At 48.1% G+C, this 12,879-nt stretch overlaps 1 pseudogene; it reads left to right on the plus strand.

Annotated features, from left to right (window-relative positions):
- Nucleotides 1-12,524, plus strand: part of LOC109786650 (probable serine/threonine-protein kinase PBL22) — a 35,955-nt pseudogene extending 23,431 nt beyond the window's left edge.
- The last annotated feature ends 355 nt before the right edge of the window (nucleotides 12,525-12,879 follow it).

Below are 12,879 nucleotides of genomic sequence, written 5' to 3' on the forward strand. Positions count from 1 at the left end.
CGAAATCAATCCCTTCAACTTGAGTGTATCCTTGAGCAACGAGACGAGCCTTGTTTCTGACAACTTGACCATGCTCATCTTGTTTGTTGCAATATATCCATTTTGTGCCTATTATGTTGTGCTTGCGGGGGTCAGGACGCTTGAAAAGTTCCCAGACATTGTTCAGCTTGAACTGTTGAAGCTCTTCTTGCATAGCTTGAATCCATTCAGGTTCCATGAAGGCTTCAGCAACTTTCTTGGGTTCAGATATTGAGACAAAAGCAAAGTGCCCACAGAAATTTGCTAGTTGTGTTGCTCTTGAACGAGTGAGTGGACCAGGCGCATTGATGCTATCGATTATCTTCTCAATCTGTACTTCATTTGCAACACGAGGATGAACCGGACGAAGATTTTGCTCTTGCTGATCATTGTCATTGTTAGGAGGATTGTCTTCGGGCTGAGCGTTGTCTTCTGGTTGATTAGGTGTAGAAATGGTAAGTTCCTCTTCAGGCTGTGCTTCAGACGGTATGATTTCTCCAGTTCCCATTAGCTTGATGCATTCACTAGGTGGAACTTCATCTAGCACATTTGGCAGGTGCTCTCTTTGCGAGCCATTAGTCTCATCGAACCGCACATCCACAGTCTCAACCACTTTATAGTAAAAGAGGTTGAAGACTCTGTAGGAGTGCGAATCCTTTCCGTAACCAAGCATAAAACCTTCATGTGCTTTCGGTGCAAATTTTGAAGTGTGATGTGGATCCTTGATCCAGCACCTAGCACCAAATACTCTGAAGTAACTGACATTTGGCTTCTTACCAGTGAGGAGTTCATAGGATGTTTTCTTCAGAAGCTTATGAAGATAAACACGGTTGATGACATGGCATGCAGTATCAATAGCTTCAGGCCAGAACTTTCTTGGAGTCTTGTATTCATCAAGCATTGTCCGTGCCATCTCAATGAGCGTTCTGTTCTTGCGCTCCACGATGCCATTCTGCTGAGGTGTGTACGGAGCTGAGAACTCATGAGTGATGCCCAATGTATCCAGGTAAAGATCGAGGCCGGTGTTCTTGAACTTTGTGCCGTTGTCAGTTCTGATATGCTTGATCTTGACACCATAATTGTTCATGGCACGATTGGCGAAGCGTCTGAAGACATCTTGCACTTCAGTCTTGTAGAGAATTATATGCACCCATGTATATCTAGAATAATCGTCAACAATGATGAAGCCATAGAGACAAGCAGTAGTAGTGAGAGTAGAGTAGTGAGTAGGGCCAAATAAGTCCATGTGTAGCAGCTCGAAGGGTTGAGATGTCGTCATGATTGTCTTCGAGAGATGCTTGGCCCTAGTCATCTTTCCAGCTTCGCAGGCACCGCACAAGTGATCCTTCTTGAACTTGACGCCCTCGATGCCTATGACATGCTTCTTCTTTGCGAGAGTGTGCAAGTTCCTCATGCCAGCATGCCCTAGCCTTCGATGCCAGAGCCAGCACTCTGAAGCTTTTGCTAGAAGACATACTGCAAGTTGTGGTCCTGCTGAGAAATCTACCATGTACAGATCATCTTTCCGGTACCCTTCAAAGAATAGAGACTTGTCAGATTCCATTAGTACAAGACAACGATATTTTCCAAATATCACAATCATGTTCAAGTCACGAAGCATTGAGACGGACATTAAGTTGAAACCAAGGGATTCAACAAGCATCACTTTATCCATGTGATGATCCTTTGAGATTGCAACTCTACCTAGACCCAATACCTTGCTTTTACCAGTGTCAGCAAATGTGATGTGACTCTTGTCAGATGGACGTAAGGTTGAGTCCATGAGAAGACTTCGATCCCCAGTCATATGATTAGTGCATCCGCTGTCCATAATCCATTCTGAAGCATGAGGTGTCATACCCTACAGTACAGTTAGGGGGATAGGCTTCACCAAGAGTATTGTGAAGCATAAACATTTGATGGGCAAGAGGATTATCAAAGCTTAGATCAAGATAAGGACTGATAGGATGATTGGCAAACGATTCAGGAACAAAATACATAATGAGACCATTTGGGCATTTGATCTTGCGCCCTACAAGATATTTTATGTCCCCAGCAATAGCATCAGACGCCTTTGATTTCCGGCTGGAGACCTTTCCCTGCAAAAGAAAGTTAATTCTTCTTAACCACCCACATCTTCAGGGGTGGCTTAGAAGCAATGAGTCTAAGTGCAGCATCTGAGAACTTCGGCTTTGGAGCCCTAGCAAATAGCCTTGCACGAGATGAATGATACTCATATGAATAAGCAGAAAAGTTCTTAGTTTTATGAACATAGCGGTTTGAAGAAACACGCTCATATTCATAAGTTTGAGTATGATTTCCCTGCAAAACATTGGCGTTAGGGTGACTCAGTTGAGTCCTGTATCTGTATGAAGCCTTTGGTCTGGGATTTGTCTTCTTCCCAAGTGGTGTCATGATGACATTCATAGGAAGATTCTCAAGACAACTTTTGGGAACCCAGATCTTCTTCATAGGTGGCCCATTCCTGCAGTTAGTACCAATATACCCGGCAAACACTTCACCATTCTGATTCTTAAATAGTTTATAGTTTGCATCAAAGGATTCATCAATGATAATAGGGTTAGCACAAGTGAAGCCAGATAAGGTGGATGGATCCACTGAAGGTTCCTTTGCAGCAACCCATGTGGTTTTGGGGTACTGCTCAGGCTTCCAGTAGGAGCCATCAACATTCATTTTCCTCTCGAACCCAACACCCTCTTTCCTAGGGTTTCTGTTCAGAATCTTCTTTTTGAGGACATCGCACAGTGTCTGATGCCCTTTGAGACTTTTGTACATCCATGTTTCAAGCAATGTCTTCAACCTAGCATTTTCATCAGCAATGGTAGTGGTATCCTCAGCAGAGGGGTTAGTTACCACATCAACAGTTGAAGATATTGCAATAATAGCAGCAGTAGAACATTCAGCAACAGAAGTAGCGTTATCACGCTCAACGCATTTTAGACATGGTGGTTCAAATCCTTCCTGAGCGGAACTGATCTGTTGAGGGCGAAGTGACTCATTCTCTTTTTGAAGATCTTCATGAGCCGCTCTCAATTTCTCAAGCTCTTGCTTCCTTTGAAGATAATCATAGCAGAGCTTTTCATGAGTGGTTGAGAGCGTTTCATGACGACTTTCAAGTTCCTGGTACTTAACATGAAGATTTTTTATGTCTTCAATTAAGGACTGAGAACGGGTCATTTCCGCATCCAACAGGTCATCGCTTTTGTCTAATAGTTTTTGAGTATGTTCCATAGCTTTCGGTTGTTCAGTTGCAATTTTAGCAAGTGTTTTGTAGCTGGGTTTGGATTCACAATCGGAGTCATCTTCACTTGATGTTTGAAAGTAAGCATCGCGTGATTTTACCTTGGCACCACGTGCCATGAAGCAGTAGGTGGGAGCAGAGTCGTCCTTGTCATTAGCATCAGCGTTGGTGACGGGGCCATTGTCTTGAGTGTTGAAGATGGACTTGGCAACATAGTCTGTAGCTAGAGCCAAACTTGCAACGCCAGAGTCGGACTCCTCCTCAGACTCCACCTCCGCCTCCTCAGAAGCAGACTCCTCCTCTGAATCCATCTCCTTGCCAACAAAAGCACGAGCCTTGCCAGATGAGCTCTTCTTGTGTTATGAAGACTTGGACGAAGACTTGGAAGAAGACTTTGAGGATTTCTTCTTCTTCTTTTCATCAGAATCATATTCCTTGCTCTTCTTCTTCTTCTTCTTCTTGTTCTCATTGTCCCACTATGGACACTCAGAGATGTAGTGTCCAGGTTTCTTGCACCTGTGACATGTTCTCTTCTTGTAGTCATGAGTGGAAGCTTCATCATTTCTTGAGCTGGATCGTGAAGACTTTCTGAAGCCCTTCTTCTTAGTGAACTTCTGGAACTTCTTCACAAGCATAGCAAGCTCCTTTCCAACGTCTTCAGGATCACCAGAACTGCAGTCAGATTCTTCTTCAGATGAGGAAACAACTTTTGCATTCAAAGCACGAGTCCGGCCATAGTTGGGACCATAGATATCTCTTTTCTCAGATAGCTGGAACTCATGTGTGTTGAGCCTCTCAAGTATGTCAGACGGATCGAGTGTCTTGAAGTCAGGGCGTTCTTGTATCATCAGGGCAAGGGTGTCGAACGAGATGTCAAGTGATCTCAGCGGTGTCTTGACGATTTCATGCTTGGTGATCTCAGTGGCGCCGAGAGCACGAAGCTCATTTGTGATGTCAGTGAGGCGATCAAACGTGAGCTGGACATTCTCATTGTCATTTCTCTTGAAGCGGTTGAATAGGTTGTGAAGAACACTGATCCTTTGATCTCTCTGGGTTGAGACGCCTTCATTAACCTTGGAGAGCCAGTCCCATACTAGCTTCGACGTTTCCAGAGCACTCACACGGCCATACTGTCGTTTGGTCAGATGACCACAGATGATGTTCTTGGTAGTGAAATCTAGTTGAATGAACTTCTTGACATCAGCAGGGGTGACGCCTTCACCAGTCTTGGGAACACCATTCTTGATGACATACCAGAGGTCGACATCAATGGCTTCAAGATGCATGCGCATCTTATTCTTCCAGTAGGGATATTCAGTTCCATCGAAGACGGGGCAAGCAGCGGAGACTTTGATTCTCCCTGCAGTCGACATAGCTAAAACTCCAGGTGGTTAAACCAAATCACACAGAACAAGGGAGTACCTTGCTCTGATACCAATTGAAAGTGCTAGCTATCGACTAGAGGGGGGTGAATAGGCGATTTTTACAAAAGTCTTCAAAACATGAGAGTTTTGAAGACAAACAATAAAAGTGAACCTATTGATATGCAGCGGAAGCTAGACTACACTAAGCAAGCCATAGTCAAGTATGCAATGAAGTGAAAGCACGAAGACTAATAGCAGATAGGTAGAAGATTAGGATGGAAGATGGTATGAAGCCAAACAATGATAGTAGTCACACAGTAAAGTCAAACAGGTAGTGCAAGCATGCAATGACTTCACGAAGACAAATTGTAAGTAAAGAGAGGGAGAGGATAGAACCAGTCACTTGATGAAGACTATGATTTGTTGGACCAGTTCCAGTTGCTGTGACAACTGTACGTCTAGTTAGGGAGGCTGAGATTTAACTCAGAAGACCGTGTCTTCACCTTATTCCCCTTGAGCTAAGGACACCCAGTCCTCGCCCAATCACTCTGGTAAGTCTTCAAGGTAGACTTCCAAACCTTCACAGACTTCGTTCACCGGCAATCCACAATGACTCTTGGATGCTCAGAACGCGACGCCTAACCGGCTGGAGGATTCACAGTCCTCAAGTGTAACAAGTCTTTAGGTCACGCGGACAGAAAGACTTCAGTGATGCCTAACACTCTTTGGCTCTGGGTGTTTGGGCTTTGTCCTCGCAAGGATTTCTCTCTCTCAAAAGCTTCGGAGGTGTGTTGCTCTCAAACGACAAAAGCTGTGCACTAACTCTGAGCAGCCACCAATTTATGGTGTAGGGGGTGGGCTATTTATAGCCACTAGGCAACCCGACCTGATTTGTCCGAAATGACCCTGGTCACTAAGGAACTGACACGTGTTTCAATGGTCAGATTTCAAACACACGCGGCAACTTTACTTGGGCTACAAGTAAAGCTGACTCATCCAGCTCTGGATAAGATTTGCTCTCATTGTCTTTGCTCGAAGACATAGGATTTGGTTGAGCATCTCTTCAGTCACTCTGACTTTGTTCACTGGGACCCCACTTAACAGTACGGTGGTTCCTATGACTCAACAAAGAAGAAGAGGAAACAACGAAACAACTAAGTCTTCGCGCTCCATAGTCTTCACGCGATGTCTTTTCATGTCATAGTCTTCAAGAATATCTTCACATACCACCTTTGTCTTCAATGTCTTCATACATTTTTAGGGGTCATATCCGGTAGGTAAACCGAATCAATGAGGGACTACTACCTGTGTTATCCTGCAATTCTCACAAACACATTAGTCCCTCAACCAGGTTTGTCGTCAATACTCCAAAACCAATTAGGAATGGCACTAGATGCACTTACAGTAACACCATCAATAAAACGGCTTCTAAGGGTTTGAGAAGATAATTTTGAGTAAAGGCAACCTCTATCCCAAGTCCTGTGATTTTATGTGAATGCCAATTATTACGGAAAATACAAAACTGGAGTCCTACTATTAAGGGTATAAATTGTTGATTCCTTGGGATCCAAGTGCATTTCTGGACATGAAATAAACATTTATGGCAAATTTAGAAATGCATATTTGACAAGGATTTTTTTTAAATATGCTCAACATGATCAGATAGGGTGCTTGCCTGGCCAAACATAACTTGTTGATGCTGAGTCCTTCGTCGAAATCCTCCGCAATGTTGTCATCTATTTGCTACTACCTCGTCATGGTTTATTGGTCCCCTTCATATTTAGTGTCAAATTTTGACCATAGATTTAACTAACAAAATGTCGATGCATGTCATAAAAAATTATACCATGAGAATCTATGTTCAAATATGAATCGAACCATATAATTTTTTGTGACATGTATTAACATTTTGTTAACTAAATATATGGTCAACATTTGACACAAAATACAAAGGAGACCAATAAACCAGGACAGAGGTAGTATAAAAGAGCAAAATAAAGAAAATAAAAATTCCATTTTATTAAGAATACTAAAATCTATGTAAAGTTTGTGATGTCATCCAGATCTTATTCTTAATGGTTTTAAAATAGGACTTCATCTGGAGTTAAAAATATAGTGACACCGGTGTTTATTGTTTACGGAAGAAGTGTGAAGGTTACCCATTTTTCGGTCTAGCTGTTGAACAACCAATATTTAGAAGGGACAAAGGAGATGGGCCAGGTTGACAACATATATGGCTGGAATAGGGAAGAGGGATGATGACACATGAGGTCCACATGTCAATATGGACAAAACAACGGAGCGGCAGTGAACATTAATTACCGGCTATGTTCCAAGCGGCAGTCATGACGGATTCGTCATCAATATGACGAGGTTGACAATTAGGGCAATCTTTTAGGAAGCAAGCAACCTAGCTTTCACTAATCCACCTCCACATACAAACGACTGGTCGATCAATTGTAAGTTTATGGACATTAATTAGTGAAAGCTAGGGTATTTGCTTCTCAATTGTTTGTTCCATCTCGACTCCTCGACATATATCGATGGGTGACCAATTTTTCTTAATGCTACTATATGTATATATAGATCTGCATGCCATAGACACCGGCCGAGCATATGTGCACCAAAACCAATGGGTGGTTAGATGTCTCGCGACCTAATTTTAGCTTCTTCTGTTTTATCACAAAATTCCAAGTTATGCGCAACAACTAATGACCGTACAACACCAAGTGCGCCGGAAATGAATCATCCTCGAAGATTGAGGTGACGATGGTTATGGCCGAGCAGCCAGAGGAAAGAAAATGGCCATGAGGAGTGTTGATAGCAAATAACGGTCAACACACTGGCATGCACGACAATGCCATTGATGTGTGTACTTATGCGTTTGCCATCCGAAAAGTTGATAGAAAATAACGGTCGACACACTGCCATGCCATGCGCGTGTCTCCCATCCTATCTATCTGCTCATTCAACAACGATGATGCACATTCAACCTATTTTGAGAGAGTTCATAATTTGGGAGTGTAGAAATATGTTTGTCCAACTTGATTACTGTATTGCATGAGAATTGAAAAGAAAGGATAGAAATTAATGTAACCCCAACTTAGACGAGCCCAAATTACTGTATTCCAAAATATACATCAAACAATGCAGCAGATAGAGCAGCTAGCTCATGCAAGCGTGCGTTTGGAGATGCCGAACAGGTCAATATACATTTGACAGTGGCCGAGCTTAGTGAGGCCAAAGGGGGCCAATGGCCCCCCTACCAAATTTATTTCTTTGTATAAACACATAGTAATATTTAATAATATTTGGGCAAACTTTAATAGAATGCACTAGATTAGGCCCTCATGATAGTGAGGATGGAGGATGCACCAGTTTGTGTCCAGGTACCTGCTGCCCTTTCGCGACTGCCTGCAGCTCCGACTGTAGCTGCCCTATGGTGGCCGCGGCGGCGGCGGCGGCCGCCACGGCCTGTAGGATGAGCATAAGGAGGAGGACCGCCTTAAACTTGGCCGCCATGCTTTCGTTGTTTCCGAGTATTTAATAATATTCATGCCGCACCGTTACCGCAGAACGACTACTACTGTGTCATCGCCGTCCGTGAGGGGGGCCACACCCCGGAGACGCGTGCCGCCTCTTCGGACATGCCACAACACCACCCCCCATGTATGAGGGGCCGGTGCGACGCTCCGGTGGCATTGCTACCCCCCAGGGCCCCCGTCCCGCCTAACCCTGGAGCGGTTGACCACGAGATCTAGCCCTTTGACTTCCCACGGGCGGGCTTTGACCAGTGGACCTCTCCACCCGGTTGTGTCAGGTCAGCACAGAGGGACATCTGGGAGCAACATCCGGGCCAAACCCACAGCTACATCCCCTCCGTGTAGACCCGACGCGTCCGTTTCCCCCCTCCGTCCGTTAGGGGGGCCACGCCCCGGAGACGCGTGCCGGGCGTTTGCAACCGCCACAACACCTTCAGACTTGTGAGAAGCCGCGTACGCATGATTGGCGGCATGCTAGCCCACGGAGGCCGCCGGCCACAGTCGTAGACATGCGAAGGGCAATCCGCGTAGAGGGAATTGTTCGGATACTTCTCCATCACCAAAAATTATGAAAAATTACCATCGTTCCTATAGCACATGTGCCCACGTCGTGTAAAAAACTCATGATTTTATCACGATCCGAGTATTTAATAATATTCACACCGCACCGTTACCGCAGAACGACTACTACTGTGTCATCGCCGTCCGTGAGGGGGGCCACACCCCGGAGACGCGTGCTGCCTCTTCGGACATGCCACAACACCACCCCCCATGTATGAGGGGCCGGTGCGACGCTCCGGTGGCATTGCTACCCCCCCCCCCCCCCAGGGCCCCCATCCCGCCTAACCCTGGAGCGGTTGACCACGAGATCTAGCCCTTTGACTTCCCACGGGCGGGCTTTGACCAGTGGACCTCTCCACCCGGTTGTGTCAGGTCAGCACAGAGGGACATCTGGGAGCAACATCCGGGCCAAACCCACAGCTACATCCCCTCCGTGTAGACCCGACGCGTCCGTTTCCGCCCTCCAGGTGCCGGCGACGGCGCCGTCCGTAAGGGGGCCACGCCCCGGAGACGCGTGCCGGGCGTTTGCAACCGCCACACCACCTTCAGACTTGTGAGAAGCCGCGTACGCAAGATTGGCGGCATGCTAGCCCACGGAGGCCGCCGGCCACAGTCGTAGACATGCGAAGGGCAATCCGCGTAGAGGGAATTGTTCGGATACTTCTCCATCACAAAAAATTATGAAAAATTACCATCGTTCCTATAGCACATGTGCCCACGTCGTGTAAAAAACTCATGATTTTATCGCGATCCGAGTATTTAATAATATTCACGCCGCACCGTTACCGCAGAACGACTACTACTGTGTCATCGCCGTCCGTGAGGCGGGCCACACCCCGGAGACGCGTGCCGCCTCTTCGGACATGCCACAACACCACCCCCCATGTATGAGGGGCCGGTGCGACGCTCCGGTGACATTGCTACCCCCAGGGCCCCCGTCCCGCCTAACCCTGGAATCGTTGACCACGAGATCTAACCCTTTGACTTCCCACGGGCGGGCTTGACCAGTGGACCTCTCCACCCGGTTGTGTCAGGTCAGCACAGAGGGACATCTGGGAGCAACACCCGGGCCAAACCCACAGCTACATCCCCTCCGTGTAGACCCGACGCGTCCGTTTCCCCCCTCCAGGTGCCGGCGACGGCACCGTCCGTGAGCTGGGAGGCCACACCCCGGAGACGCGTGCCGGGCGTTTGCAACCGCCACAGCACCTTCAGACTTGTGAGAAGCCGCGTACGCAAGATTGGCGGCATGCTAGCCCACGGAGGCCGCCGGCCACAGTCGTAGACATGCGAAGGGCAATCCGCGTAGAGGGAATTGTTCGGATACTTCTCCATAACCAAAAATTATGAAAAATTACCCTCGTTCCTATAGCACATGTTCCAACGTCGTGTAAAAAACTCATGATTTTATCGCGATCCGAATATTTAATAATATTCACGCCGCACCGTTACCGCAAAACGTCTACTACTGTGTCATCGTCGTCCGTGAGGGGGGCCACACCCCGGAGACGCGTGCCGCCTCTTCGGACATGCCACAATACCACCCCCCCATGTATGAGGGGCCGGTGCGACGCTCCGGTGGCATTTCTACCCCCCCCCCCCCAGGGCCCCCGTCCCGCCTAACCCTAGAGCGGTTGACCACGAGATCTAGCCCTTTGACTTCCCACGGGCGGGCTTTGACCAGTGGACCTCTCCACCCGGTTGTGTCAGGTCAGCACAGAGGGACACCTGGGAGAAACATCCGGGCCAAACCGACAGCTACATCCCCTCCGTGTAGACCCGGTGCGTCCGTTTCCCCCCTCCAGGTGTCGGCGGCGGCGCCGTCCGTTAGGGGGGGGCACGCCCCGGAGATGAGTGCCGCCTCTTCGGACATGCCACAACACCACCCGATTGTGGTAGGTCATCCCATAGAAACACTTGGGAGCAACGTCCCCTCCGTATAGACCCGATGCGGCTGTTTCCGCCCTCCAGATGCCGGCGGCGGCGCCGTCCGTGAGGGGGGCACACCGCGGATGTGAGGGGGTCACACTCCGGAGACGGGTGCCGGGCGTTTGCAACCGCCACAAAACTTCTGTCGGCATAGCTGTTTTTTATTTTAATAAAATAAAAGGACCTATATTCAAAAGAACATGACGGCACATTATTAATGTGCTCGAAAAAATACAAACTATATATATATTCATAATCTATGGAAAAAAATTACAAACTACATATATATTCATATTATACATAAAAAACATAAAAACATATGTAAAAAAAGCAGAAAAACAAATGTAAAAAAACACATATAAAAAATAACTATGCCGACCGCATTGCCGTCGGCATAGATCAGGGTAGCCCGACGGCCAGGATAAGCCGACGGCCAGGACTAGGCTGTCGGCATAGCTCCAAGTAGGCCGACGGCTGCCGTCGGCATAGTTTTGGCCGTCGGCGTATGACCGTTTCCAAATCACATCCGTGTATCGACTGCGACGGCGCCCAGCTCTGGCTCCCTGCAGACTCAGCTGGTGGTGTCGCAGTCACAGGTAAGCTCCATCTCCTCCGATAACCCCAGGGCGCTTACGTGGTCGGAGATTGCAGCGTCGACCAGCTTTGCCGTCGAGCTCGGCCGGGGCCGCTCGGGAAGGGTATACAAGGGTCGTCTCCAGTTCCACTTCCACCACGGCACGGAGGTGGCCGTGAAGGTGCTGGAAAAGCACGGGCGGCAGAGCGTGGAGGACGCGTTTGTGGCGGAGAGCAACATCCTTTCCGGCCTCCGGCACGACAACATCGTGCGCCTCGTCGGCTGGTGCACGGAGAAGGAGTACCGCACGCTGGTCTACCAGCATATGGGCAAATGCACGCTTAGAGAGCACCTGCAGCATTTTGGCGGTGGCCCGAGCTCGTCGCCGGTGACGACGTCCTGGGAGACCCGCGTGGAGGTACTGCTGGGCGTGGTACCGCGGCGAGGATCCGGTGGTCATCCATCGCAACGTCAACTCGTCCAACATCCTCCTCGACGCAAGCTGCACGCCGCGCCTGTCCGGCTTCGGCTCAGCGGTGTTTCAAGAGGCGGGCAGGGAGCACTTCGCGGAGCTCGTGCCCACGTTGGGGTACGTCGACCCGGAGTACATGGACACGGAGCGCGTGAGCCCGGCGAGTGACGTGTACAGCTTTGGGGTGGTGATGCTGGAGGTGCTGACGGGGAGTCCGCCGGTCATTAACGGCGTTGGTGTGACCTTCCTCGTGCACTCCGCGCTCCCGCGCATACAGAACGGAAGGCTGCGGGGTGTGCTGGATGGCCTCCCGGCGCCGAAGCCGACGCGGCGTCAGCTGGATGCGCTGGATCTCGTGGCACACACGGCGAGCCACTGCCTGTCCCCGCGCGGGCAGGACCGGCCGGCCATGTCTGGCGTCGTGGCCAGCCTCCACACGGCTCTCGAGATGATACGCAGCAATGAGCCAATGTCTTGGGGACGCCTGGATTGCTGAAAATTAGCGAGACTACAAAAATGTCTCCATATCGTTTAGATATCCATTTAATTATCTGGCGAACCACCAATTCTCCGCTACAATAGCGAACGTTTTCTTTGACCTCCCATCTATTTTGTGAAGAATGAAAAGTAATGAATGAATGGTTAATGATTTCATTGGTGATTGGCTTTGTACGTATACATGTTGGAGAGGCGTTGGTTACATAGAGAGACAGATGCGTTGCAACCACGCAGGGACGCGTCCGTTGGCAACGAACACAAACAATTCACGGGTATTGCTTACAGCTCACTGGAAAAAATAATAAGAAAATGAAACAACATGATACTACCGTGCATCAAACAGCGTGCATAAAAGTGATTAACATCACAAACAATTCATTATACTTATGTCATATGGTATTGTCGTGTCCTCTTCCTCCCAACACCTTTGGCCGAGAACACCTTCTTCGTCTACAACATAACATCAAGGTCCACCAATGCATGATGATCATCTTCATGCCTTTGCAATTACAACTATAACTGTCTCTATAGCATTGTGTATTATACCAAAAAAGGCTTTCGCCCCACTTTATAAATAAAGCAAACCACAAGAACCACAAATAGTACACACAATTGTGTGTATTATGAGCCTTGGGTCGAATATATATTGAGTACAATAC

This window comes from Aegilops tauschii, chromosome 3 (assembly GCF_002575655.3).
Source record: "Aegilops tauschii subsp. strangulata cultivar AL8/78 chromosome 3, Aet v6.0, whole genome shotgun sequence".
In the NCBI taxonomy this organism is placed as follows: Eukaryota; Viridiplantae; Streptophyta; class Magnoliopsida; order Poales; family Poaceae; genus Aegilops; species Aegilops tauschii.